The following is a 14,763-nucleotide window of genomic DNA, read 5'->3' on the forward strand; positions in this document are numbered from 1 at the left end:
TTGAAGCTTTTATTCCTAACAAAAACTGTAGCTTGCAGTTTCTCACTTGGCAGAGAAGTCATGGTGCTCTTTGAGAACACAGGGGAAACTAGCACATGAGATAATTTTCTAAAGCAGAACTAAATGCCAAGAAATCAGTATCTCCAATTATATTTAGAAACCAATAATCAGATACACAGACCCAAGCAGAAAATCCAGCAATGCGGTCTCTCAAATCCTCCGAGCCACATGTGTAAAGCGAGGATGGAGCGAGGTCTGTGCACGCTAGCCATGAGCAGTCCCCCTGGGGCACTGGGAGAGAGGGTCAGTATGAACATCCAGGCTTCTTGCAAAAGCATATGCAATAAAGTGAGTGGTGTAGAGAAGGCATGACAGGTAGCAAATTTCATGAACTGGGCAGCAGCATTGGCTCAAATCACACCACGTGGTGGGTTCACCTTACATGTGGTAAGTCATGTTCTCCTTGCAGATAGATTGGTGGCTTTAGAACGTCTCTGAAAATCCAGTAAATCTATTTCTGGTGTGTTATTGACTGATGCCAGAACTCTGTAATTTTTTTTTCTTTTAGAAGAACACCAATGAGTTCAGTCTCTGTCATTCAGTCATTTATTTAAACCTGGAACAGTCCCATGCATCCTTGTACAAATGAAGAGCAGCTCTACGCTAATTAGCATTTCCTGAGCCTTCATGGATTATTATTAGCAAGTGCAACTTTTTTCCTTTGAATGTTTTACAGAGCTTCTGTGAGCTTTTTACATCAGCTAGCTTGTCCTTTCAATTTTCTATTACACCTTTTGTAATTGCTTTCTGTCTATATTTGACATGTTGTTGCTTTACTCCAGTGACTTTCATTATCACTTTTAACTGTTTGCTATTACTGGGATCAGCATGATTGCATTATTTACTCTATTTGCTTTACATATCACTTTTTCCTTGTTCTCCCCCCTCCTCTCCCACCATCTTTCTGGGAATATATGGGCTTAGCAACATGATGCTGTCTGAAGTCTTATTTGTTACCTTCATAGCCTAAGACCATGATTACTTTAAGCCCAATGATATATTATCATAAAGCACTAAACACCTACCAGACTATTATTGAATTTATCATATGTAAGTGCTCAATAAACAGTGAAAGATAAACCTATTTTTTACTGCCTGTGGAAGTCAGCAGGTTGATTCCTCCTTTAATTCTCATTTTTGTCGATACTAGAATAATTAAATCCTCATCATGAAGACTAGTTTCTTCACAGGTATCTTTTTTTTTTTTTTTTAAGTGTAGGGTTGTGGTAAACCACCAACAAATTCCCCCTCCAAGCCTTCCTACTCTCAGGCACAACAGAAACTATTAGGGGCTTAAGTGAAATGCATGAAAAGGAGCTACTTTGTTTCTATGGTCTCTAGAGTTCACTGCATTAAAGAGGTTTCCACAGCAGTGATTAAGCAGCTCGTTGATGTGCTCCATTCTGCACCACAGGGCTTGCTCCTTCTGAAAGGAGAGGACGGAATGCTGCCCAGGCCCTCCTCTCCCCTTTCCTCAGTACCTGTGATGAGTGACAGACACAGATGATGTCTCTCAGCAGATGAATCCAAGAGTTCATTAAGTGCACATCTGCAGGCTTGTGGCCTGGGTTGTTTGTTTTCTGCTATGCAGACAGGCTTGACGAAGTTTAACCGGCACCTGCAATTCCCAGCCCATCTGAAACAGCCCTCTCTGTCACTAGAGGAGCAAAGCCCTTTATATGCAGAGAGAAAAATTATTTTGTTTTAATAAGCATAGAAATCGGATGCAAATTTGCTTATGCATTTAAAATCAGAAATGGTGTTTCCCTTCTACTCTGTGCTCCAGCTGTGTGTACTGTGATCCTTGGGGAGGCTTGGTGTGATTGTGGAGGGACTCTGTCATTCTTTCTGGCGTAAGGGAAGGAAAGACAAACTTTAATTAGTAAGTGTCAGCTCCAAAACAAGGTCTGTAAAGATTCTAATCTTATATTAATAAGGATTTGTGCGGCTACGTGCGCTCATACAAAGCTCAGTCCTGCAGTCCAGCAGGGATAGCTCAAGCCATGGTGGGCAGATGTGGAACTGGTGGCATACAATAAAGTCAGAACCTCATACATTTCTTTTCATGTTTATAGCTGTACAAAACTTATCTGTGATTGTGTTTATGTTTTTACTTTTCTCCTCAGTAAATTTTTTGTTGTCTCCCTGCAGTCCAGGTGTGAGAATGGAGTAAGTGATGCCGTGGCAGTTATGAGCAGTGAGCACTGACTGAAGGACAGGAAATAAGACCGTGAATTTCACTTTTTATATTACAGATGAATTTTGAAGTGACAGTTTTGCTTTCAATGCTTTTTGTTTCTGGTGAGTGCAAGGGTAGAAGATGACCAAAAAAGACTTTGGTGCTTTGGAAATTAACTTTCATTTGTCTGCGTCTAACTTCCAGCTTTACGAGCCAGGACTTTGGTTCACGGGGGATCAGATCCTGGGCTGAGACCCATGTGCATGGACCAGTTCAGGTATTGTGGAAAAGACAAAACAAATCTCTCCTCTCTCTTTCCACCTGGTACGTTACAGAACCACAGCACTGCAGAAGGGAGAAACAGCAAGAAACAGAGACATACTACTCTTACAACTATGTGAAATAACAATAGATACCCACAGATCTTGGAGGAGGATGGAGTGATTAATATCGTCAGTACTGAATCTGATTTGCATGTACCTCATAAAACCCTAAATAAAAACACGAGATTTATCCTGTGCTTCATTAAACATGAATGTTCAATAAATTTAATGACTTAATCTTAAATGCAGGCATTTGTCCTTACTGATAGCTGAATTAGACACCTAGCTTGTACTTATTTGCTCACCTTTTCTTCTCATTATAAGAGAGTAAGGGGCTTCTAGGACATGGTTAGCCCAGTGGTGATCATCACCTTAGCTAGATGCTCAGCTGTCACGCGTTGACATTTTTCTAATCTTCCTTAAAACACAAGCAAGATGCCGTCTTTCTCTGTGACCCGGCTTCCTGGAGCACAAAAGGCCCATGTTTAGAGATATTTCAGTGCTTAAGAGATGGAATTTCTGAAAGGATTTAGTCACGCAAGTCCATTATTTCACAGGGTTTAAGTAAAAATTACAGAATTACACACTTTAAAATAGCTAAGAAACACCTATTTGCATTTTCAGGTACCTAAATAAATCTTCACACTTTGGCCTTGCAAGCCCAGAATTGCAGTGTCCCAGTGCTCTTTATGCTGACTGTGTATGACACTTTGTCCTGTTTGCCCTAATCAGGGAAGTTTTGCCATGTGTTACAGCACAAGAGCCAGCTGTTTCAGCACTCCTGACTGACAGCTCACAAAGCAAGGTGGAAGTCATCATGAAGACCCTTTGATGGACTGGGATGCTGAGGCAGGATGTTATAGCAACACCCACAGACACTTCAGCAGCAAGTCAGGACGTCTGCCTCCTAATCCTGCCAGAGCCACTTGTCAAAGTGGGAGTGGAGAGAATCTAGGCTTTGAAAATCAAGCAGCAGGATTTACAATAAGAATATAATATTATTATAAAATAATATTAATTATAATTATTAATCTGCTTCTGGTCCTTGAAACCTGGTACCAGCTCTCCCTGCCGTGTCTTAAATCTGTAGAATAGATGACTATTTCATAAATGAACTGTTGCTTTTCCTGCATCTGTTGCCATAAGGGCACTGGGTAGTCAAACACCTATCACCAGGCTGCAAGCATGATCTCTCCAGAAGACTGAGGCTGTGCCCCAGCAAAATGTCTGTTGTGTAGGTCCAGGCTCAGATGTGGGCTTGTGTTTAAACACAGCTTTGGTCTTTAGGTATCTTTCTGTTGCATTTTAGCTACTTAGATAGATCTACAGCAAAAACTGCAAGATACTGTAAAAGCTCAGCTTTTCAACAAAGAAAAGATGGCCTATACAATTAGAAGGCTTCCTCTTTGTTATAGTCTTCAGTGATTTAAATATCAGCTGACTAAATATGGAAAGAAAGTGGCAGAGACGATAAAAGGTAAGAGCACAAACATATTTGGCTACTTAGCTTTTATTCCTCATTGTGCAGTGCAACATTTCTTTTCTCCATCAAACTAATCAGCGAAAAACTTCATCCATAAAGCCCTGCCTGAGCTTATTGCTAGGTCAATGAGCCTGTGTGCTTTCTGGTAGTGAATGCTGTCTGTGATTATTGCATTCATTAATTTTTATATAGCAAATAATACCTCTGCCTTGATCTATATAAACACATAGATTTCTGTTCCAAATCAAACTTCCTCCGTACTGTGTGCTGCTGCTCAGAGGGAAGCAGAGAGCTAGCAGAGACTCAAATCAAGTTAAAGAATGCAAGTTCATAAAAATAACCAATGGTAGTTAGTGCTTGTTATATTATGCAAGATAAACTGAGGCAAACAAGTTGGATTGACTACATATTGGGTGATTTGTAACTCTGAAAAAACATTCACTGTGTCCTGACTATAGACATAGATGCGCCCTTAGACAGCTCAGCTGTCTTCCATATGCTTAAGATACAGCATTATATAAAGCGGGACAATGATCTGCATTCAATGGTCATCACATTATTGTTCAGATTGTTGTAGATACTCCCCATAGCGATGATGATGGTGATCTGGAGGATGAAGGCTCAATGTGAACATTGCAGTGCTGAGCACTATCTAAAATCAAGGGGAATTCAAAGAGAACTCCTCTCTCTGACCTGTGCAAAGACAATGGGGTTCAGAATGGAAAGAATTAGCTCCTGGAATAAATAGAGCCAAAAGTCCTGTGCTAACCTAGTCTTGATTATCAAGTTGGCCATAAGTAGAGTGGTGCTGATGTGAAGCGATTCTCTCAAAATCAAACTGGGCAATTTTATGCAAACTCTTTCCTCCGAAATACCTCAGCAAGAGGCCATGAAATCCAGTGACTTTGTCTTTCCCAGCTGTGGTTCCCAGAGGTTGAGATCTTGTGTGTGACACAGAAATGGCAGCGCTGATGGAAACAAGGGGCACTTTTGTCACCTTTTCTTATATGAGGTCCTTAGATCAGACAACTTTTGCTACTTTCCATCTGTTGATCCTATGTCCCCAGCACAGAATTGTCCCACAAAGTCATTCAATGCTGACTTTCCTGTAGCATGTTTCACGCCCAAGTGATAGCCAATTTAGAAACTGCATTTTACTCTTACATGGAGAGGGAAGAGCCTAATTCTGCATCTTCCTGTCTTGTCAGGTTTGTTTTGTTCAGCCATTAGAGACATGTCTGAGCTGTTTCCTGTGAATTATGCCTTTCAGCTCCTTTGTGAGTTTGCTTACAATTCTGCAGAACCTTTCTGAGCTCGCTTAGTTTGTGTGCTTTTTTCTTTAATTGTTTAAGCTGCTCTCAGCTATCCAAACTCTAGCTCTAGTTCTGGTGAATATAACTCAGCTCTGCATCTAGAACCACTTTTTGCTTTACAAAACTCACTAAGTAAAATCTAATTCCTTGTGTCTTATTAATCTTATTTGCTGTAATATTTTCTTTAATAATTAGACTAAGTGTTAGAGTCTACAGGTGACATCCAACAAGTGGTTTCACACATACTTCATGCCTCAAGATTCCCTCATATTCACTTGCTCCACAGCTGTAAGGTACGTAACAGTCCCAGCTTCCAAACTCACATTACCATTTTTCAGAATAAAAGTCTTGTCAAGAGTAAGAAAATTTTTAATTTGCTTTTAAAGGACATACTGGAAATTTAGGGGTTCTTTTTAGTGCTAAACGGCATGGACATTGTCCCAAATTGTTGTTTTTATTTACTAGCTGAAGTGTCGAGGCTTTCTGAAAGCTAGGCTGAAGCTCTAATGCCCCATTGCTCCAGCCACTTTGCCTATCTACTTTAAGAAAATGTCCCGACTTAAAGACCAAAGACCTTACGGTCAAAATGGGTCAGACAGATAAAAGATGATAGGAAATTCAAGTGTGTATAATCTATGTGATGTACACCAAGATCCAAAGAGGTCAAGACCCACATCACAGTCACTGAACATTGCAGTGCCCAGTCGCCAAGTACCTTCTCCCTGCTAGAGAATCCACCCCCTCTACCACTTAGACTTCTGGTGGACAAAGCCTTTGGATGTACCTTCAAGAAGACAGCATGGTGCCTCTGGGATCTGGGAAAAAGGGACTGAAAGAAAGCACATATTGCCACTGAAATCCTTAGTTTTGCCCCTTCTCCTAAAGGCAGGAGAACTTTACTGATTTAAGATAGAGCAGAGAGAGACGGTCTTTTAAAAACCATGATGATACAGCTCTCCTGAGTGTTTCAAAATATACTTCCTTTCCTTTCTCCTTACATGACTCCTTTTAGGTGTATTGTATCAGTGTTGTTCTCCATATCGCAAGAGGAGAAGAGCAACAGATGTGTTTCTCCATTTTCTTCAGGGTCTTGCAAATCTTGCCTGGGGATATTTGTAAGTTTCTGGTTTCTTCTAATTTCCTTCTGTTTGAAACAACAAGATATAATAAGGTGAAGCCATCTGCATATTTGTACTTCTCAGATGAGGATTATTTAATTTGCAAGGAGTTTAATGGAATTCTGCAGAATCAGATTTGTTTATCATTTTAGAGAATGGGATGACATTTCTGCTTAAAAAATAATTACTAGAATATAGCACATTTGTGAGACCTTACCCGGATTGAGAACAAAACCCTGCACATTCTCAAGAGAGCTATTGGTCCTTTTGCCATTTGTAAAACCGACTCTAAAATGATGGCTTTAGTGATTAAAGACTGAAAGAAGGAGGTTTCAGAATAACCAATGGATTCTCCAGCATATGTTAATATACTCTGTTTGGAAAGGTTACTTCCATTTATATTCCAGATGAAAATACTTTGTGACTTTATGGCATGTAATCAAATTTTTTTCTACAGAAGCTAAGTGCTCTGGTTAACACTGGGAATAAGAATCTAAAAAAAAAGTGATGGATTAAATTAATAAGGAAATGTTGATTTAAATAAAAAACACATTTTAAAAGACTGGAAATAAAGAAACATACCAATAGAGTCAAATTTTTCTCTTAAATTATTTTTTTAATTTTATTATATCTTATATAGTAAATTTCATATGATAATGAAAAAAATGGAACAAGAATTTTTAATTTAATAAAAACAGATTTGTATTTGCCTAAAAAAATTTCTGGACATTTCATTTTACCAGATTTTTATCTTTTTTTCATTTCGTTTGTAACAGAAATAAAACTGAAATCACCAGGTTTCCTTCTGGAAAGGAAACTTGTATATTCAAATGGCTCCAGCCAGAGCACCCGGAATGTTTTGGAGTGAGCCAAGCCTTTTCTTGAAAGCTCACATTTACGCAGGCCAGCTGTCTATACTGAGAAATTCAGGTGGATATGTGATGCACCTGGCATTCCTGGCAGGCAGTGGGTCCTTCATCTTCGTCTTCACCATTGTGAGAAACAAGCTCTCTCCCTGCAGAAATTTGCTGCCTCATCCTTCACCCTCTTCAGGGAAAACATATCAGTAAGGTAAATTAAGTCTGAATGGGAAAGAATTTTTCAGATCCCTAAAGTAGTTTGGAGCTTGGAAATTTTTTCCTTCCTTTTCTGGGCTAAGAAAGGAAGAACATAAAGAGGTCCTTCCTCATTTTTTTCCCTGAAATATTTTCCACTCCTTTACATCCAGTCTCATCTTTGCCACTTGAAGCACTCATTCAGGGAGTAGGAATTCATCCAGATTCTAGTCATTCCTCCCTGTTAGGCTGGGTGAAGGGGATCTCAGCATCTCAAGAAGGTGTTTTAAACATAAAGCTAGGAGACACAGGATCTGGGCTGTGAATTAGCTGCTGCAGTGTTGAACTAGACACAGGAAAACCTAAATAAACAAATCAGAGGTGGTAGCTTCACAGCACCCTGGTTAAATGCTACTAGCACTGAAGGGCACTAGTTTTAGGGAGCTCAGATGTCTCTACAATGCACTGCAGTCAGGTGGCTGTGAGCATCTCCTCAGCTGAGGACAATAACATGTTCTGCAGCTGCAGATGACAATAATCCCACACAGTATTTGGAGCTGGGGCTAGGACTAGCAAAACCCAATCTCTGAATAGTCCAACCTGTTGGAGCCATGAAGCTGTTTTAACCAGGGAAAGAGATAAATAGCCAGACAGATTTATTACAGCTCATAATGTGTAAAGTACCAGACAGGCTGTTACTTAGAGCGTGGGTTCTAGTAGCCTCCTGAGAGATTGTGACACTGTGTGCAGCGCATGCAGTCTCAGCAGGACCATCTAACTGCTGGTGTCAGTCTTGCAGAGGGGGAGAGGGCCTCTGCCTTCTCTGCAGTATTTCTTTTGCAGCATTCACTAGGCTTGTGTAAACCCCTGAAAGCAGAAGAGCCCCTACAAGATAAGCTCTTATCTCTCTGCAGAATAAATGAGCCCCAATTCATATGCTCCTGTAAACACCTCCTGGGCTGGTCAGCAAAGAAGAACAGCACACCTTCCCTACTTCGGGACCATCACCTGTACCCTCCTCTTCCCCACTTTTTATAAAATCTGGATTACCTAGCTCTAGTGCTCAAGTTTATGCTGGCAGCAGCACCTTCACTGGTCCGTTGACCCCTCAGCAGCTGCCCAGCCAAGGAACGGCCCAGGACAAGGGGCTGAGGGGAAGGAACTGCTCGTTAGTGAGATGAGGTGTGGCTGTGAGCTGGTATAAAAGGCTCAGCCCACAGAGGGGTGAAACTTGTGTTTGGGGTCAGCTTGTGAGAAAGGCAGCCTGGGGGGAAAAGGCTGTTGCAATTTGGGAGCTCTGTGTGTGGCTTGGACCTGCAGCAGCGGATGGACCTTCTGTGACTGAAGTCCCTGCAGAAACAGGAGCTGAGAGGTTTCCTCTGTCATGAGAGAAGGCCATGCTTAAACCCCTCAAAATTCTAAAGCTGTGAACTAAAAAAAACCTTACAGCCAAAAGACTTGCAGCTGGTGAGATGTGGAGTTTTCTGTCTGGGTCTCCTGAAGAAAGGTTTTACCTTGGAAGGCTGTAACGCACACTGAGTTTGCAGAGGAGGAGACAGTGAGGAGACAAGCCCTTCTCCTGCGCAGTGAGGTATGTTCTCCTGCAGGTACTCTGTCGCTTTTGGGGACAGCATTGTGCCTCAGGACTTCTGTGTGTGAGAGCAGATGTAGCTGCCATCAGTGGGGTAATAAGAGACAAGCTGGCTTCCAGTTCTTGCAGTTACTGTCATGGTCGCTGGTGTCAGGTGCTTCCTTTTACAGATAGGGAATTACTTTCCCTCTAAAAGAATGGGACTTAGCGCTTCGTGCCAAAGCTTAACAGAACAGCAGTCTCGTGTGCCTTATTTGACCTGTTCCAGGAGCCTGCTGTGTCTGTATGGAGATGAGTTGGAAAGCAAGGAAGAGTCGGTAGCAAACTCCTGGGCTTTGTAAGACTGAGAAAGCTTGCTCATTGCAAGTGATGTTCTGAGGATTCCTTTGCTCTGCTCTGAACTTACTGGTCAGTCTGAGCTCTTCAGGTGCTAGGCCCTGAGCAACCTGATCTAGTTGGAGATATCCCTGTTCCTTGCAGGGGGGTTGGACTAGATGACCTTTGAAGGTCCCTTCCAGCCCTAACGATTCTATGATTCTATTTTGCACTATGCTGCAGTTGCTGTAGATGAGTGCTGCTCTGCTGAATACTGCTTCTTTCGACTGGGGATCTAATTATTAGTAAAATGAAAATGCACTTGCAAGCTAAGTGCTTGAGCTTGCAGACTATTCTGGAGTTAAGGTTGAAAAATCACTTTTCTTCTCTAGTATTTTTTGTTTTAATATTCTTGTTCCTTTTCAAGTCTTCCTGTTCCTGGGAGGAGTGAGGAATAGATTGTTTTCATTATCATTATTTCGGAATCGGGGGCAGGAGATCATAACGATCCTATTTCACACTTTCATGATTTGCCATGTGGTGATGACATATGCCCTCCAGCAGGAAGTACTGCCAAGTGGCTCTCAATTTGTGCTGAGCCGTATTGCCATTCCCAAAACTCTGTTTTCTGCAGTATGTATAACTTGGTACTCCCTAGACCTTTGTAAATAATTGATATTTACAATTCCTATGCAGAAAGTCGAGGATTCATAGCAACGTCTCTCAGATGTCCTGCCTTCTACCTCCTGCCTGTTCTTTTGGTCTCAAAGCAGAAGACTTATTTAATAGGCACAGCAATAATACATGCCCTGAAACAGAAAAGAAAACTAGGGCTGCTTGATAGTACAGTGGAATTTAGTAGGATATAATTATGGATGAATCCCAGGCAGCACACAAGACTTAAAATGTAACTTCTAAAAGGGGAAGAAGAAAGTGTTTCATCTTGACCCACTGTGATCTAAAAGAAATATCTTCTCCTGTGTGCCACTTGTGATCTAGAGCAACGGTTCTCTCTGTCGTTGCTTTTCATAATCCTTATTGTGCATATGTTCTCTCTCAGGATTGCAGTATGAGATGATGTGGCTGTGAGCCAAGCAGTATCTTTAGTGTTGAGTGCTTTCAAGAAAGGAGAGCAAAGCCTTGCTGATAGAATGAGAACTGAAGTATTAAAACACATCTGATCTTCTTGACGTAGTAGGAAGAACTGTACAATATTTGAGCGTGACCATGCTGGAGCACAGATTGATGTTATAGAGGCTTTTGATGTCTAGGTATTAGTGTGCAGAACAGAAAGCTGAAGGGCAGTAGGTAAGTGTGGTGAAAAGCCAAAGAATTTGGAGGTGAAACATAAACGTGTATCTTGGTATTCCTGTTTAAAGTATCAGCTACAGCAATAATAAATATAATATCTCTGCAGATAGCATTGAATAAGTGATGTACAAACATGGGGTTTCCTGGTATGTCACATGTGAAACAGTCTTCACAGAATGACTTGATGGATGTGTGTCCTGGGAATGGGCCAAAGATTTTTCACTTTTATTTGTAGTAAGCAAAAAGACATCATAAATAAATCAAGTCTGAGAAGAGTAATTTCTACTTCTCAGGTTGCTTGTCAGATCTGAATATGATAAACATTAAATGACAGCAATTTCAGGATAAAGTCAATTATCTGTGTGTAACAAATGAAAATTAGATACATTCTTTAGCCTGGAAACTCATCCTAATGGAGAATGCAATTTGCTTCCTGTTGAAGAGTAGTGTGTCTCTTGGGTATAGTGTGTATCAGTTCAGGAGCAGCGTTGACTTGACAGGCATGGGAAGCCATTGACTCTCCTCTCCCTACTCCTGATGAAGACCTTTCACAGGAGTGAGACAGCAAGATTTCAATCAACATTCTGAATAATGAAAGCTCTGAGCCTTTAGAGGATGACGAGTGTGGCTTTTAATTTTAAGGACTGTCAGTATTTCTCCTAATCATATGCTTTTAGGTTCAGGCAAATAGCGCAACCAAAAATAATAGAGTTACTAGAATGCATAGATTTTTAATAGTGGAACCAAACAAGAATAGAGTTCAAAAGTGGAGTCAGGGAGATTAAAAGCAAATGGAGTTACATCTCCTGGAGATGTGGTCCAAAACATACTCTAATTGTGAAAATTCACTAAAATAGTGTTCCTCCTCTTCTAGAATTGGAGGAAGGCATTGGTGGTGATGGCTTGAAAGAAAGGGAGGCAGGTTCATTGAGAGTTTGGGATAGGCACACAGATTTTGAAAAGATCATTGTTTTTATTTCTGCTCCCCCTTATAACCTGTAGTGGCACCTTCACTTCTGTCTCCTGCTTTCCCTTCCCATGCTTTACCTTCTCTGAATTTAGTCTCACTATGTTGGATACTGTTCCTTTTGCTCGATTGTTTTTTTTTAGTAATCTGAGGTACTTGAATGTTGTAGTCATTAGTCTTCCATCAGTAGCATAAACCAAGATGCCTTCAGTTTATTTTTTTTTTTTAAAGTAGATTATTAAATGTAAGAAAAATTGATGAGAAACCTGCCAATTTGGATGACCTGCCTGCACCTTCACCCATCATGATCTTCATACTGAGGTGGAAATGATGTATGAACAATTTGAGAATGGTGTGGAACTTCCACCTGCTGTGTTCATCAGGTTTTTCTAAGACACATTATTCTCTGGCTCACAGATATGTAGCTTGTGTTTCCAATGGCTTTAACAGAGTTTTTAGAAGCTGTCCAAATATCCAGCTCTAATGCTCTGGATATATTTAAAGGGAAGAATTCTGAATCCATAATGCAATAGGTAATGCTTATTAAATTACTTTCTGATACCATGCCAATTTCTTTTATAACCTGTTGAGCCACTAGTCTTGAGTCTTGTCTATAGAAAGTACATCAGAATGAGCCTTGGTAGCATCTGAAGCTCCCTTTTAATTCTGCAGTGATTTTTCTACACTTGGCAGTCTGAGAAAGAGAGTTAAGTGTATCAGAGGCAAACATAAAATTATAATCCAGAAGTCAACTATTAGACAAAACATCCTCTATTCTGTTTTGAGAGACTGCAAGGTTTGTGGTAGAGGGAACAAGGGCATGTTTACTCTCTGGCACTTGCTGTGCTGGATTGAGTGCCATGTGGCTGTGTGAGCCTGTCATACACATACACCCTACATGCGCACGGTACCTTCATGTTTCACTAATGGTGGTTCATGTGAGTCTATCTAAGCTGGCTCTAACCTACCTGTAGCAGTTAAGATCTCAGCCTGTGTTGTAGAACAGGTTAATGTTTACTCATCTGGTGAGACTCAACTACCCAAGAAGTTTCTGTAGGGCTGTAATGCTAGTATGTGACTGTCCCGCTCCTTTCCTGGAGGCAGCCTGCTGTGGGTCTCGCTTCCTCTGCAGCTGCTTTCCTTGCAGCTTTCCTGCCTCGCATCTGCTGGGGGCTCATGTGCAATGAGTGGCATAAACTTTGGTACTTCTAAGGGTTTTCCTGGGATCTGCGTAGAACTGACTGCCATCTGCTTCTTTCTAACACAGAAAACTGTTACCCGGTATCTCCACACTGCCAGGTGTTTCCAGTCAAGTTCTTTAGGGTCCCATTTACGAAAGTTGTTCAGCACACAGCTAAATTTTACATGTGCTTCTGTGTTTTGGATGAGAGTTATCTTCAAGGAAACAAGGAATTTAAGTGCTTAAATGGGACAGTGTAGTTATGTGCTAGACTTCTGTCTGTGGATTAATCTTCTTGAACATAATTCTTCCCCTCTCTTGTTTTTCAGTAAGGTTAATGTGTGTGTTCTCTACTCTCATCCTGTCCTTTGGAGTAGCCAGCATTAATCATACCGGGTACTGGCAGAGATCTGTTAACCAGAACCCAGACTATTGCAGGGCACTGGAAAAACCCAGAAGGACTAGAAACATCCTCTTATGTTCATTTCTACACAAAATAGGATTTTTTTTCCCCCAGATGATTTGAAACAGTGCTACAGGCAAAGTATCCACCACTTCCAGACACCTTTTAAGATTTCATGCTGTGTGAGAACTCCTTTAGAGCCCTCTGCTTTTGAGCAAAGAGTCAATTCCTGTAAGTGGCTCTAAGTTCCTGTTATTTTGGGGTGACTGATGAGGCATATTCTGATGTGGTGTAGGAGCTGATCTCATAAACTGTATTGCTCCTGATCTGGGTCTGTTTTTCATGCCAGTGCCTGAGCAGCAGGACCTCTGCATGACTGACCAGTCCCTTGTCTTGGAAATCAGAAAAATAAAAAAATCTGTCTTGCAGGAGAGATCTGGAGTTAATGTGTGAAATTACTGTATTAGTTCACTGATGGATTTGCTTCTGCAAAATGAGTAACTGGAAACTAACACCCAATTTGTTTGATGGGAATATGGGAAGAAGATAAATCTTGAAGTGGGATCTTAATGACTATAATAATTAATGATTTAATCTAAAGCACTTGAAGGGTGCTTTGTGAGCAGCACAGTACCATGCAGCTAGGTATGGAAACAGGCATGGAGACAATGCTGGAGGGTGGTGGCAGCGGGATGAGACAGCCACCTACGCTGTGCTGAGGGCAGCACAGCCTCCCGGGAGAGACATCTTCCTGGGCTTAACTTGCTGCCAGTCAGCCCAAACTTCAGATCGCTGGTCTGGGTGTCGAGGAAAGATGAATATGGCAGCTACATAAATATTGCCTCTCCCTAGTCTTGACTTTCTGCGGCTGGAGCGGGGAGCCATGTGTGGGCCCCAGCGGGCACCATGCCTCGGGTGGCCGAGCTGCCTCCCTCCAGTGCTCTGGAGATCCAGGGCTCTGCATGGCTGCAGGTGCTTTTCCCCAGGCTCGTGAGGCACCCGGAGACGTGAACAGCAGCCAACACCCTGCAAACGGGAGTTCCGTGTCCATTCCTCGGCACGGCTGCGGGCACACAAGATGGTGGTGGCGTCACCACAGGGCTGGAGCGGCGGTTGTGTGGTGTGGGACAGGATGGCTGCGCTGAGGTACCAGTGACCCCCGTGTCGCAGTGCTGAGGGTGCCTTCTGTCTGAGGGTGGAGGGGGGCATGTGTGAGGAAGATCATAACAGCAGAAGATAACCTGGTTTATTTTTTTTTCTGCTTAAGATCCAGCCGCCATAATAGCAAAGCAATGTTTGGGAGATGTAATATCTCTTTCTAGACCAACAAGTGCAGTTGGAAGAATGAGTAAGCTTTAGGGTATGCGAGTTTTTCCTTCAGGAAAGTGTGTTTTCCTCAGGTTTCTCCCCTCTCCACAGTGTGGGGAGCGGCCCCTGGAGGTGCCTGCTGCTGTCCTTGGGGAGA

The sequence above is a fragment of the Tauraco erythrolophus genome, chromosome 17 (assembly GCF_009769465.1).
Source record: "Tauraco erythrolophus isolate bTauEry1 chromosome 17, bTauEry1.pri, whole genome shotgun sequence".
NCBI classification, from domain to species: Eukaryota; Metazoa; Chordata; class Aves; order Musophagiformes; family Musophagidae; genus Tauraco; species Tauraco erythrolophus.